Source organism: Arachis hypogaea, chromosome 13, assembly GCF_003086295.3.
Source record: "Arachis hypogaea cultivar Tifrunner chromosome 13, arahy.Tifrunner.gnm2.J5K5, whole genome shotgun sequence".
Lineage (NCBI taxonomy): Eukaryota > Viridiplantae > Streptophyta > Magnoliopsida > Fabales > Fabaceae > Arachis > Arachis hypogaea.
In genome coordinates this window covers 104,024,539-104,035,631 of record NC_092048.1, presented here as the reverse complement: position 1 = coordinate 104,035,631, position 11,093 = coordinate 104,024,539, and the positions used below count along the sequence as shown (strand labels likewise).

The 11,093-nt window shown below is 39.2% G+C and overlaps 1 non-coding gene across 1 annotated transcript; it reads right to left on the bottom strand.

The window, feature by feature from the left end:
- Window positions 1–10,085: 10,085 nt before the first annotated feature.
- LOC112739371 (small nucleolar RNA R71) lies at window positions 10,086–10,189 on the bottom strand. Its single transcript, XR_003170310.1, has one exon. It is a non-coding gene; the product is annotated as a small nucleolar RNA R71 (small nucleolar RNA).
- Window positions 10,190–11,093: the final 904 nt, after the last annotated feature.

Genomic DNA, 11,093 nt, shown 5'->3' with positions numbered 1-11,093 from the left:
TGTGATCTTGGGGCAAGCATCAACCTAATACCTGCATCCACTATCAGAAAGCTTGGTTTAACTGAAGAAGTTAAACCAACCCGGATATGTCTCCAACTTGCTGATGGCTCCATTAAATACCCATCAGGCGTGATTGAAGACATGATTGTCAGAGTTGGGCCATTCGCCTTTCCCACTGACTTTGTAGTGCTGGAAATGGAGGAGCACAAGAGTTCTACTCTCATTCTAGGAAGACCCTTCCTAGCAACTGGACGAACTCTCATTGATGTCCAACAGGGGGAAATAACCCTGAGAGTCAATGAGGATGAGTTTAAGTTGAATGCTGTCAAAGCCATGCAGCATCCAGACACATCAAAAGACTGCATGAAAGTTGATCTTATTGACTCTTTGGTAGAAGAGATCAACATAGCTGAGAGTCTCGAATCAGAGTTGGAAGACATCTTTAAAGATGTTCAGCCTGATTTGGAGGATTCAGAGGAAATGAAAGAGCCTCTGAAATTTCCTCTGGAAGAGGAAAAACCTCCTAAACCCGAGCTCAAACCATTACCACTATCCCTGAAATATGCATTTCTGGGAGAAGGTGACACTTTTCCAGTGATCATAAGCTCTGCTTTAAATCCACAGGAAGAGGAAGCACTGATTCAAGTGCTAAGGACACACAAGACAGCTCTTGGGTGGTCCATAGGTGACCTTATGGGCATAAGCCCAGCTAGATGCATGCACAAAATCTTATTGGAGGATAATACTAAACCAGTGGTTCAACCACAGAGGCGGCTAAATCCAGCCATGAAGGAAGTGGTGCAGAAAGAGGTCACCAAATTACTGGAGGCTGGGATTATTTATCCTATTTCTGATAGCCCCTGGGTGAGCCCTGTTCAAGTTGTCCCCAAAAAGGGAGGCATGACAGTAGTTCATAATAAAAAGAATGAACTGTTTCCTACAAGAACAGTTACAGGGTGGCGCATGTGTACTGACTACAGAAGGCTCAATACAGCCACCAGAAAGGATCATTTTCCTTTACCATTCATAGACCAGATGCTAGAAAGACTGGCAGGTCATGATTATTACTGCTTTTTAGATGGCTACTCAGGCTATAACCAGATTGCAGTAGATCCCCAGGATCAAGAGAAAACAGCATTCACATGTCCATCTGGAGTGTTTGCTTATAGAAGGATGCCGTTTGGGCTGTGTAATGCGCCTGCAACCTTCCAGAGATGCATGCTCTCTATTTTCTCTGATATGGTGGAAAAATTTCTGGAAGTCTTCATGGATGACTTCTCAGTATATGGAGACTCATTCAGCTCCTGTCTTGATCACCTGAAACTAGTTCTGAAAAGATGCCAAGAGACCAACCTGGTTTTAAACTGGGAAAAATGTCACTTTATGGTGACTGAAGGGATTGTCCTTGGGCATAAAATTTCAAACAAGGGAATAGAGGTGGATCAAGCAAAAATAGAGGTAATTGAAAATTACCACCACCTGCCAATGTTAAGGCAATCAGAAGCTTTTTGGGGCATGCAGGATTCTATAGGAGGTTTATAAAGGATTTTTCAAAAATCGCAAAACCTCTGAGCAATCTGCTAGCTGCTGACACGCCATTTGTGTTTAACACAGAGTGTCTGCAGGCGTTTGAAACGCTAAAAGCCAAGCTGGTCACAGCACCAGTTATTTCTGCACCAGACTGGACATTACCATTTGAGCTAATGTGTGATGCTAGTGATCACGCCATTGGTGCAGTATTGGGACAGAGGCATGACAAGCTTCTGCATGTCATTTATTATGCTAGCCGCATTTTAAATGACGCCCAGAAAAATTACACAACCACAAAAAAAGAATTGCTTGCAGTGGTTTATGCCATTGACAAGTTCAGATCATACTTAGTAGGATCAAAAGTGATTGTGTATACTGACCATGCTGCTCTTAAATATCTACTCACAAAGCAGGATTCAAAACCCAGGCTCATCAGATGGGTGTTGCTTCTGCAAGAGTTTGATATAGAAATAAGAGACAAAAAAGGGACAGAGAACCAAGTGGCTGATCATCTGTCCCGGATAGAGCTAGTAGAAGGGACATCCCAACCCTCTCGTGAGATCTCTGAGACTTTTTTGGATGAGGAATTATTTGCCATTCAGGAAACACCATGGTTTGCAGACATTGCAAACTATAAAGCTGCAAGGTTCATACCCAAAGAGTACAACAGGCAACAAAAGAAAAAATTAATCACTAATGCAAAGTATTACTTGTGGGATGAACCCTATCTCTTCAAGAGATGTGCAGACGGAATAATCCGTAGGTGTGTGCCTAGAGAAGAAGCACAGAGAATTCTATGGCATTGCCATCGATCACAATATGGAGGCCATTTCGGAGGTGAGCGAATAGCCACCAAGGTCCTCCAATGTGGCTTCTATTAGCCCACACTCTATAGAGATTCCCGAGAGTTTGTATGTAACTGTGACAGTTGCCAAAGAGCTGGTAATCTGCCTCATGGTTACGCCATGCCTCAACAAAGAATCTTGGAGATTGAGTTGTTTGACGTATGGGGAATTGACTTCATGGGACCATTCCCACCATCATACTCAAACACTTATATTCTGGTGGCAGTTGACTACGTATCAAAATGGGTAGAGGCCAATGCCACACCCACCAATGATACTAAAACAGTGCTGAAGTTCCTCCAGAAATATATCTTCAGCAGGTTTGGGGTCCCTAGAGTACTAATCAGTGATGGGGGCACTCACTTCTGCAACAAACAGTTTACTCTGCCATGGTCCGGTATGGGATTCGCCACAAGGTGGCAACTCCATATCATCCACAAACTAATGGGCAAGCTGAAGTCTCTAACAGAGAGCTAAAAAGAATCTTAGAACGGACTGTAAATATACCCGTAGAAAGGATTGGGCAAGAAGCTTGGATGATGCTCTGTGGGCATACAGAACAGCATTCAAGACTACTATAGGGACCTCTCCATACCAACTTGTATATGGTAAGGCATGTCACCTGTCCGTGGAACTGGAACATAAAGCCTACTGGGCAACCAGATTCCTAAACTTTAATGCCAAATTAGCTGGAGAAAAAAAGATTGCTTCAGCTAAATGAGCTAGAGGAATTCAGATTCACTCCTTTCGAAAATGCCAAGCTTTATAAAGAGAAATAAAAAAAGTGGCATGACAGAAAGCTGTCATCTAGAATCTTTGAACCAAGACAGAAGGTTCTGTTGTTTAACTCTAGACTCAGGCTATTCCCCGGGAAACTGAAATCCCGGTGGAGGGGACCATATGTGATTACAAGTGTATCACCATATGGTTATGTGGAACTTCAAGATATTGATTTTGATAAGAAGTTCATTGTTAATGGACAGAGAATCAAGCACTATCTTGAAGGCAATATTGAGCAAGAGTGCTCAAGACTGAAGCTAAATTAAAAGCTCAGCAAGGTCCAGCTAAAGACAATAAAGAAGCGCTTGCTGGGAGGCAACCCAGCCATGGGGCATCACTTCCTCTAAGCAGTTTGCCCTATTCTTGATTTTATTTGTTTATATAAAGTTCATTGATACTATGGTAAAGAGTCAATTGTATAAGTTTACAGGGTTACAGAAGGATTCTGCACACAAAACAGAGAAAAAGAGCTCACTGGCAAGAAAACACCAGTAAAAGTCTGTTTTGGGCGTTCAACGCCCAAAAGAAGCATCCATTGGGCGTTGAACGCCAGTAAGGATAGCCATCTGGGCGTTAAACGCCAGAAAGAAGCATCTTCTGGGCGTTGAACGCCAGAAAGAAGCTCCTTCTGGGTGTTTAACGCCAGATTTACAGCGTCCTAGGCGTTCAGAAAAACGCCCAGTGACAAAGGAGTTCCTGGCGTTCAACGCCAGAAAGAAGCAACAGCTGGGCGTTGAACGCCCAGGAGAAGCAGCAGTTGGGCGTTGAACGCCCAAAACTTGCAGTGTTTGGGCGTTCAAACGCCAGGATGGTGGGGAGGAGGTAAATTCGTTTTTTCTTCATATTTTTCATTTTAATCTTAATTTTCATGTTTCAATTCATGATTTCTTGCATAAACTTGTTACAAACCCTGATTTCTAAAATCCCTAATTTCTAAAAACCCTTCTTTAAAAATATTAAATGTATCTTAATCCATAAGCACAAATCCTTTTTTTCAATCCAATTCAACTCTTTTTCAAAATTTTCAAAACAAATCTATCTCTTTTCATTCAAAAATCTTTTCAACTAATCAATATCTTTTTCAAATCTCCATATTATCATTTTCAAAAATCCAATTTTATCTTTTTCAAATATCTTTCATATCTTTTCAATTTTAAAATATATCTTTTCTTATCATACTTATTTTTTTTAAAATCATATCTTCTATCATATCTTTCTCCCTATTTTCGAAAACCCCCCTCCCTTTTAAAAACCCATTCGGCCTCCTTCCTCTCATCCAACATCCTACACTAGCTCTCCTTCTATCCCTCTCCTTTCTTTTCTTTTGCTTGAGGACATGCAAACCTCTAAGTTTGGTGTGTTTATCCGTGATCACTAAACCATACCCACTAAGATCATGGCTCCTAAAGGAAAACAACCCACTCCAAGAGGCAAGAAAGAGAGTGTTCCAAAACCACTTTGGAATCAAGGGAAGTTCTTAACTAAAGAACATTCAGACCATTATTACAAAATAATGGGTCTAAGATCAGTGATCCCGAAAGTTAGATTCGATCTGAAAGAAGACGAATATCCGGAGATCCAGGAGCAAATTCGAATCAGGAACTAGGAGATCCTAGCTAATCCTGAAACGAAAGTGGGAAGGAATATGGTCCAGGAGTTCTATGCTAATATGTGGCAAACAGACAAGCAAAGACTATCTGGATCTGCTCTCTATGACTATTGGACCTTGGTCAGAGGAAAGATTGTTCATACCTACCTTGACAAGATCAGGGAGATCTTAAAGCTACCTCAGCTGAAAGATGATCCAGACTCCTTCAATAGGAGAATGATGAGAACAGACAAGGGCCTGGATAAGATTCTAGAAGATATATGTATCCCTGGAGCCAGGTGGACCACCAGCACGAAGGGTGTCCCAAATCAACTCAAAAGAGAAGATCTCAAACCAGTCGCCAGAGGATGGCTGGACTTCATTGGGCATTCTCTGCTACCCACTAGCAACCGTTCTGAGGTCACTATTAGAAGAGCGGTGATGATCCATTGCGTCATGATGGGAAAAGAAGTGAAAGTTCATCAACTGATTTCAACTGAATTTTACAAAATTGCAAACAAAAATTCCAAAGATGCCAGGTTGGCTTATCCAAGCTTGATATCTATGCTCTGCAAGGACGCAGGAGTAAGGATGGGATCTCTTGTAATGGCTCCAAAAACTTGGTGCTCTAATCTTAATTCATAATTTGTCACAACTTCGATACAACTAACCAACAAGTGCACTGGGTCGTCCAAGTAATACCTTACGTGAGTAAGGGTCGAATCCCACGGAGATTGTTGGTATGAAGCAAGCTATGGTCACCTTGTAAATCTCAGTCAGGCAGATATAAAATAGTAATGGGGTTTTCGAAAATAATCTATAAAAGAAGGATAGAAATGCTTATGTAAATCATTGGTGAGAATTTCAGATAAGCGTATGGAGATGCAATCGTTCCTCTGAACCTCTGCTTTCCTGCTGTCTTTATCCAATTAGTCTTACTCCTTTCTATGGCTGGCTTTATGCAAGGGCATCACCGTTGTCAGTGGCTACAATCCCCTCCTCTTGTGAAAATGGTCCAAATGCTCTGTCACGGCACGGCTAATCATCTGAGGTTCCCGATCATACTGGAATAGGATTTACTATCCTTTTGCGTCTGTCACTACGCCCAGCACTCGCGAGTTTGAAGTACGTCATAGCCATTCAATCATTGAATCCTACTTGGAATACCACAGACAAGGTTTAGACTTTCTGGATTCTCTTGAATGCCGCAATCATTCTAGCTTACACCACTGATGAGCGGATAATTTATACGCTTTTTGACATTGTTTTTAGTATGTTTTTAGTAGGATCTAGTTACTTTTAGGGATGTTTTCATTAGTTTTTATGTTAAATTCACATTTCTGGACTTTACTATGAGTTTGTGTGTTTTTCTGTGATTTCAGGTATTTTCTGGCTGAAATTGAGGGACTTGAGCAGAAATCAGATTCAGAGGTTGAAGAAGGACTGCTGATGCTGTCGGATTCTGACCTACCTGCACTCAAAGTGGATTTTCTGGAGCTACAAAACTCGAAATGGTGCGCTTCCAATTGTGTTGGAAAGTAGACATCCAGGGATTTCCAGCAATATATAATAGTCCATACTTTGGCAAATAATAGAGGACGTAAACTGGCGTTTAACGCCAGGTCTCTGCCCAATTCTAGCGTCCAGCGCCAGAAAAGGATCCAAAACCAGAGTTGAACGCCCAAATTGGCACAAATACTGGCATTCAACTCCACAAATGGCCTCTGCATGTGCAACACTCAGGCTCAGCCCAAACACACACCAAGTGGGCCCCGGAAGTGGATTCATGCATCAATTACTTACTCATGTAAACCCTAGTAGCTAGTTTATTATAAATAGGACCTTTTACTATTGTATTAGGCATCTTTGGTCTCAGTTTTAATCCATTATTCATCTTAGGAGACTATTGATCACGCTTTAGGGGGCTGGCCTCTCGGCCATGCCTGGACTTTCACTTATGTATTTTTAACGGTAGAGTTTCTACACTCCATAGATTAAAGTGTGGAGCTCTGCTGTTCCTCAAAGATTAATGCAAAGTACTACTGTTTTCTATTCAATTCATCTTATTTCGCTTCTAAGATATCCATTCGCACCCAAGAACGTGATGAAGGTGATGATTATGTGTGACGCTCATCACCATCTCCCCTATGAACACGTGCCTGACAAACACTTCCGTTCTACATGAAATAAGCTAGAATGAATATCTCTTAGATCTCCTAACCAGAATCTTCGTGGCGTAAGCTAGAATGATGGCGGCATTCAAGAGAATCCGGAAAGTCTAAACCTTGTCTGTGGTATTCCGAGTAGGATTCAATGATTGAATGACTATGACGAGCTTCAAACTCGCGATTGTTGGGCGTTAGTGACAGACGCAAAAGGAGGGTGAATCCTATTCCAGCATGATCGAGAACCGACAGCTGAATAGCCGTGCCGTGACAGGGTGCGTGAGCATATTATTCACTGAGAGGAGGGGATGTAGCCACTGACAACGGTGATGCCCTTGCATAAAGCCAGCCATGGAAAGGAGTAAGACTGATTGGATGAAGATAGCAGGAAAGCAGAAGTTCAGAGGAACGAAAGCATCTCCATTCGCTTATCTGAAATTCCTACCAATGAATTACATAAGTATTTCTATCCCTATTTTATTATATTAAATTCGAAAACACCATTATCAATTTATATCTGCCTGACTGAGATTTGCAAGGTGACCATAGCTTGCTTCATACCAACAATCTCCGTGGGATTCGACCCTTACTCACGTAAGGTATTACTTGGACGACCCAGTGCACTTGCTGGTTAGTTGTATCAAAGTTGTGAATCATGGTATTGGCACCATGTTCTTGGGGCCATTGCCAGGGAAAGAAAGAGCCATGAATTTTACATAATTAAAGTGTAATCACAATTGCGCGTACCAAGTTGCTCACGTTGCTAGGGATTGTTCGAGCCTGGACATCACAATTTCGTGCACCAAGTTTTTGGCGCCGTTGCCGGGGATTGTTCGAGTTTGGACAACTGACGGTTCATCTTGTTGCTCAGATTAGGTAATTTTCTTTTTGTTTTGTTTTCAAAAATTTTTCTTTTGTTTTCGAAAAAAAAAATAATTAAATATAATAATAAAAATAATGTTTTCAAAAATAAATTATTCTATGGCTTCAAAATTTTTAAGAATGAATTCTAGTGTTTCATGAAACATGTTGAATCCTATCTGGCTGTAAAGCCATACCCAAACTGCTTTGGGATTGGTATTCAACTAATCACTCCAGTCCATGTAATTATATACTAAAGCTTGGCTGGGTATTAAGCCATGCCTGATCCTTTGATTGGAGCTTTAGAGCATAAGATTCTTGGAATTCATGTTAAAAATTTTGGAATCCTTATTTTTCTTTTTTCAATTAATTTTTCGAAAAAAAAAATCCAAAAAAATTAGAAAATCATAAAAATCATAAATATTTCTCTGTTTCTCGTTTGAGTTTTGAGTCATGTTATAAGTTTGGTGTCACTTGCATATGCATCTTGCATTTTTCGAAAATTCATGCATTCATAGTGTTCATCATGATCTTCAAGTTGTTCTTGGTAAGTCTTCTTGTTTGATCTTGATGATTTCATTTTTTGTGTCTTTTCTTGTTTTTCATATGCATTCTTGGATTCTTAGTGCCTAAGCATTAAAGAATTCTAAGTTTGGTGTCTTGCATGTTTTCTTTGCATTAAAAATTTTTTTCAAAATTGTGTCTATGATGTTCATCTTGACATTCATAGTGTTCTTGGTGTTCATCTTGACATTCATAGCATTCTTGCATGCATCACATGTTTTGATCTAAAAATTTCATGCATTGCATCTTTTTAGTGTTTTTCTCTCTCATCATAAAAATTTCAAAAATAAAAAAAATATCTTTCCATTTTTCTCTCATCAAATTCGAAAATTTGGATTGACTTTTTCAAAAATTTTAAAAATCAAGTTGTTTCTTATGAGCCAAATCAAATTTTCAATTTGAAAATCTCATCTTTTTCAAAATCTTTTTCAAAAATCAAATCTTTTACAAAATTCTTAGTTATTTTCGAAAATTACAAAAATATTTTTCAAAAATATTTTTCTTATTTTTTTTCACATGATTTTCGAAAATAACATAATCAATTAATGTTTTGATTAAAAAATTTGAAGTTTGTTACTTGCTCGTTAAGAAAGATTCAAACTTTAAGTTCTAGAATCATATCTTGTGATTTCTTATGAATCAAGTCATTAATTGAGATTTTAAAAATCAAATCTTTTTCAAAACTAATTTCTAAAATATCTTCTTATCTTACCTTTTTCAAAAAGTTGGTTTCAAAATATCTTTTCTAACTTCCTAACTTCTTATCTTTTCAAAATTTGTTTCAACTAACTACCTAACTTTTTGTTTGTTTCTTAACTTTTTCAAAACTACCTAACTAACTCTCTCTCTCTAATTTTCGAAAATATCTTCCCTCTTTTTCAAAAATTTCTTTTTAATTAACTAATTATTCTTATTTTTTATTTTTGACTTTAAAAATTTTCGAAAATTACTAACATTTTTCAAAAACCATTTTCGAAAATCACTAACTCTTTTTCAAAAAAATATTTTCGAAAATTCTCCCTCTCCCATCTCATTCTATTTATTCATTCATATCCTAACATCTCATCTCACATATCTAGCCTCCTCACAGTTGTGTTTCTTCCATTATATTACATTCTTTGTCTCCCCCTCTTCTTCTACTCACACAGGGATCCCTATACTGTGGTATAAAGGATCTCTATTATTATTATTATTTTTCTGTGCCTTCTTCTTTGTCATATGAGCAGGAGCAAGGATAAGAACATTCTTGTGGAAGCAGATCCAGAACCTGAAAGGACTCTGAAGAAAAAATTAAGAGAAGCTAAAATACAACAATCCAGAGATAACCTTTCAGAAATTTTCGAACAGGAGAAGGAGATGGCAGCCGAAAATAATAATAATGTAAGGAAGATGCTTGGTGACTTCACTGCACCTAATTCCAATTTACATGGAAGAAGCATCTCCATTCCTGCCATTGGATCAAACAACTTTGAGCTGAAACCTCAATTAGTTTCTCTGATGCAGCAGAACTGCAAGTTTCATACACTTCCATCTGAAGATCCTTTTCAGTTCTTAACTGAATTCTTGTAGATATGTGATACCGTTAAGACTAATGGAGTAGATCCTGAAGTCTACAGGCTCATGCTTTTCCCTTTTGCTGTAAGAGACAGAGCTAGAATATGGTTGGACTCTCAACCTAAAGATAGCCTGAACTCTTGGGATAAGCTGGTCACGGCTTTCTTAGCCAAGTACTTTCCTCCTCAAAAGTTGAGCAAGCTTAGAGCTGATGTTCAAACCTTCAGACAGAAAGAAGGTGAATCCCTCTATGAAGCTTGGGAAAGATACAAACAGTTGACCAAAAAGTGTCATTCTGACATGCTTTCAGAATGGACCATCCTGGATATATTCTATGATGGTTTATCTGAGCTATCAAAGATGTCACTGGACACTTCTCCAGGTGGATCCATTCACCTAAAGAAAATGCCTGCAGAAGCTCAAGAACTCATTGACATGGTTGCTAATAACCAGTTCATGTACACTTCTGAAAGGAATCCTGTGAGTAATGGGACGCCTATGAAGAAGGGAGTTCTTGAAGTTGATACTCTGAATGCCATATTGGCTCAGAATAAAATATTGACTCAGCAAGCCAATATGATCTCTCAGAGTCTGAATGGAATGCAAGCTGCATCCAACAGTACTCAAGAGGCTTCTTATGAAGAAGAAGCTTATGATCCTGAGAACCCTGCAATAGCAGAAGTGAATTACTTAGGTGAACCTTATGGAAACACCTATAACTCATCATGGAGAAATCATCCAAATTTCTCATGGAAGGATCAAAAGCCTCAACAAGGCTTTAATAATGGTGGAAGAAACAGGTTTAATAATAATAAACCTTTTCCATCATCCACTCAGCAACAGATAGAGAACTCTGAATAAAATGCTTCTAATTTAGCAAATCTAGTCTCTGATCTATCTAAGGCCACTGTGAGTTTCATGAATGAAACAAGGTCTTCCATTAGAAATTTGGAAGCACAAGTGGGCCAGCTGAGTAAAAGGATCACTGAAATCCCTCCCAGTACTCTCCCAAGCAATACAGAAGAGAATCCAAAAGGAGAGTGCAAGGCCATTGACATAAGCAAAATGGCCGAACCCAATGAGGGAGAGGAGGACGTGAATCCCAAGGAGGAAGACCTCCTGGGACGTCCAGTGATCAATAAGGAGCTTCCCTCTGAGGAACCAAAGGACTCTGAGGCTCATCTAGAGACCATAGAGATTCCATTG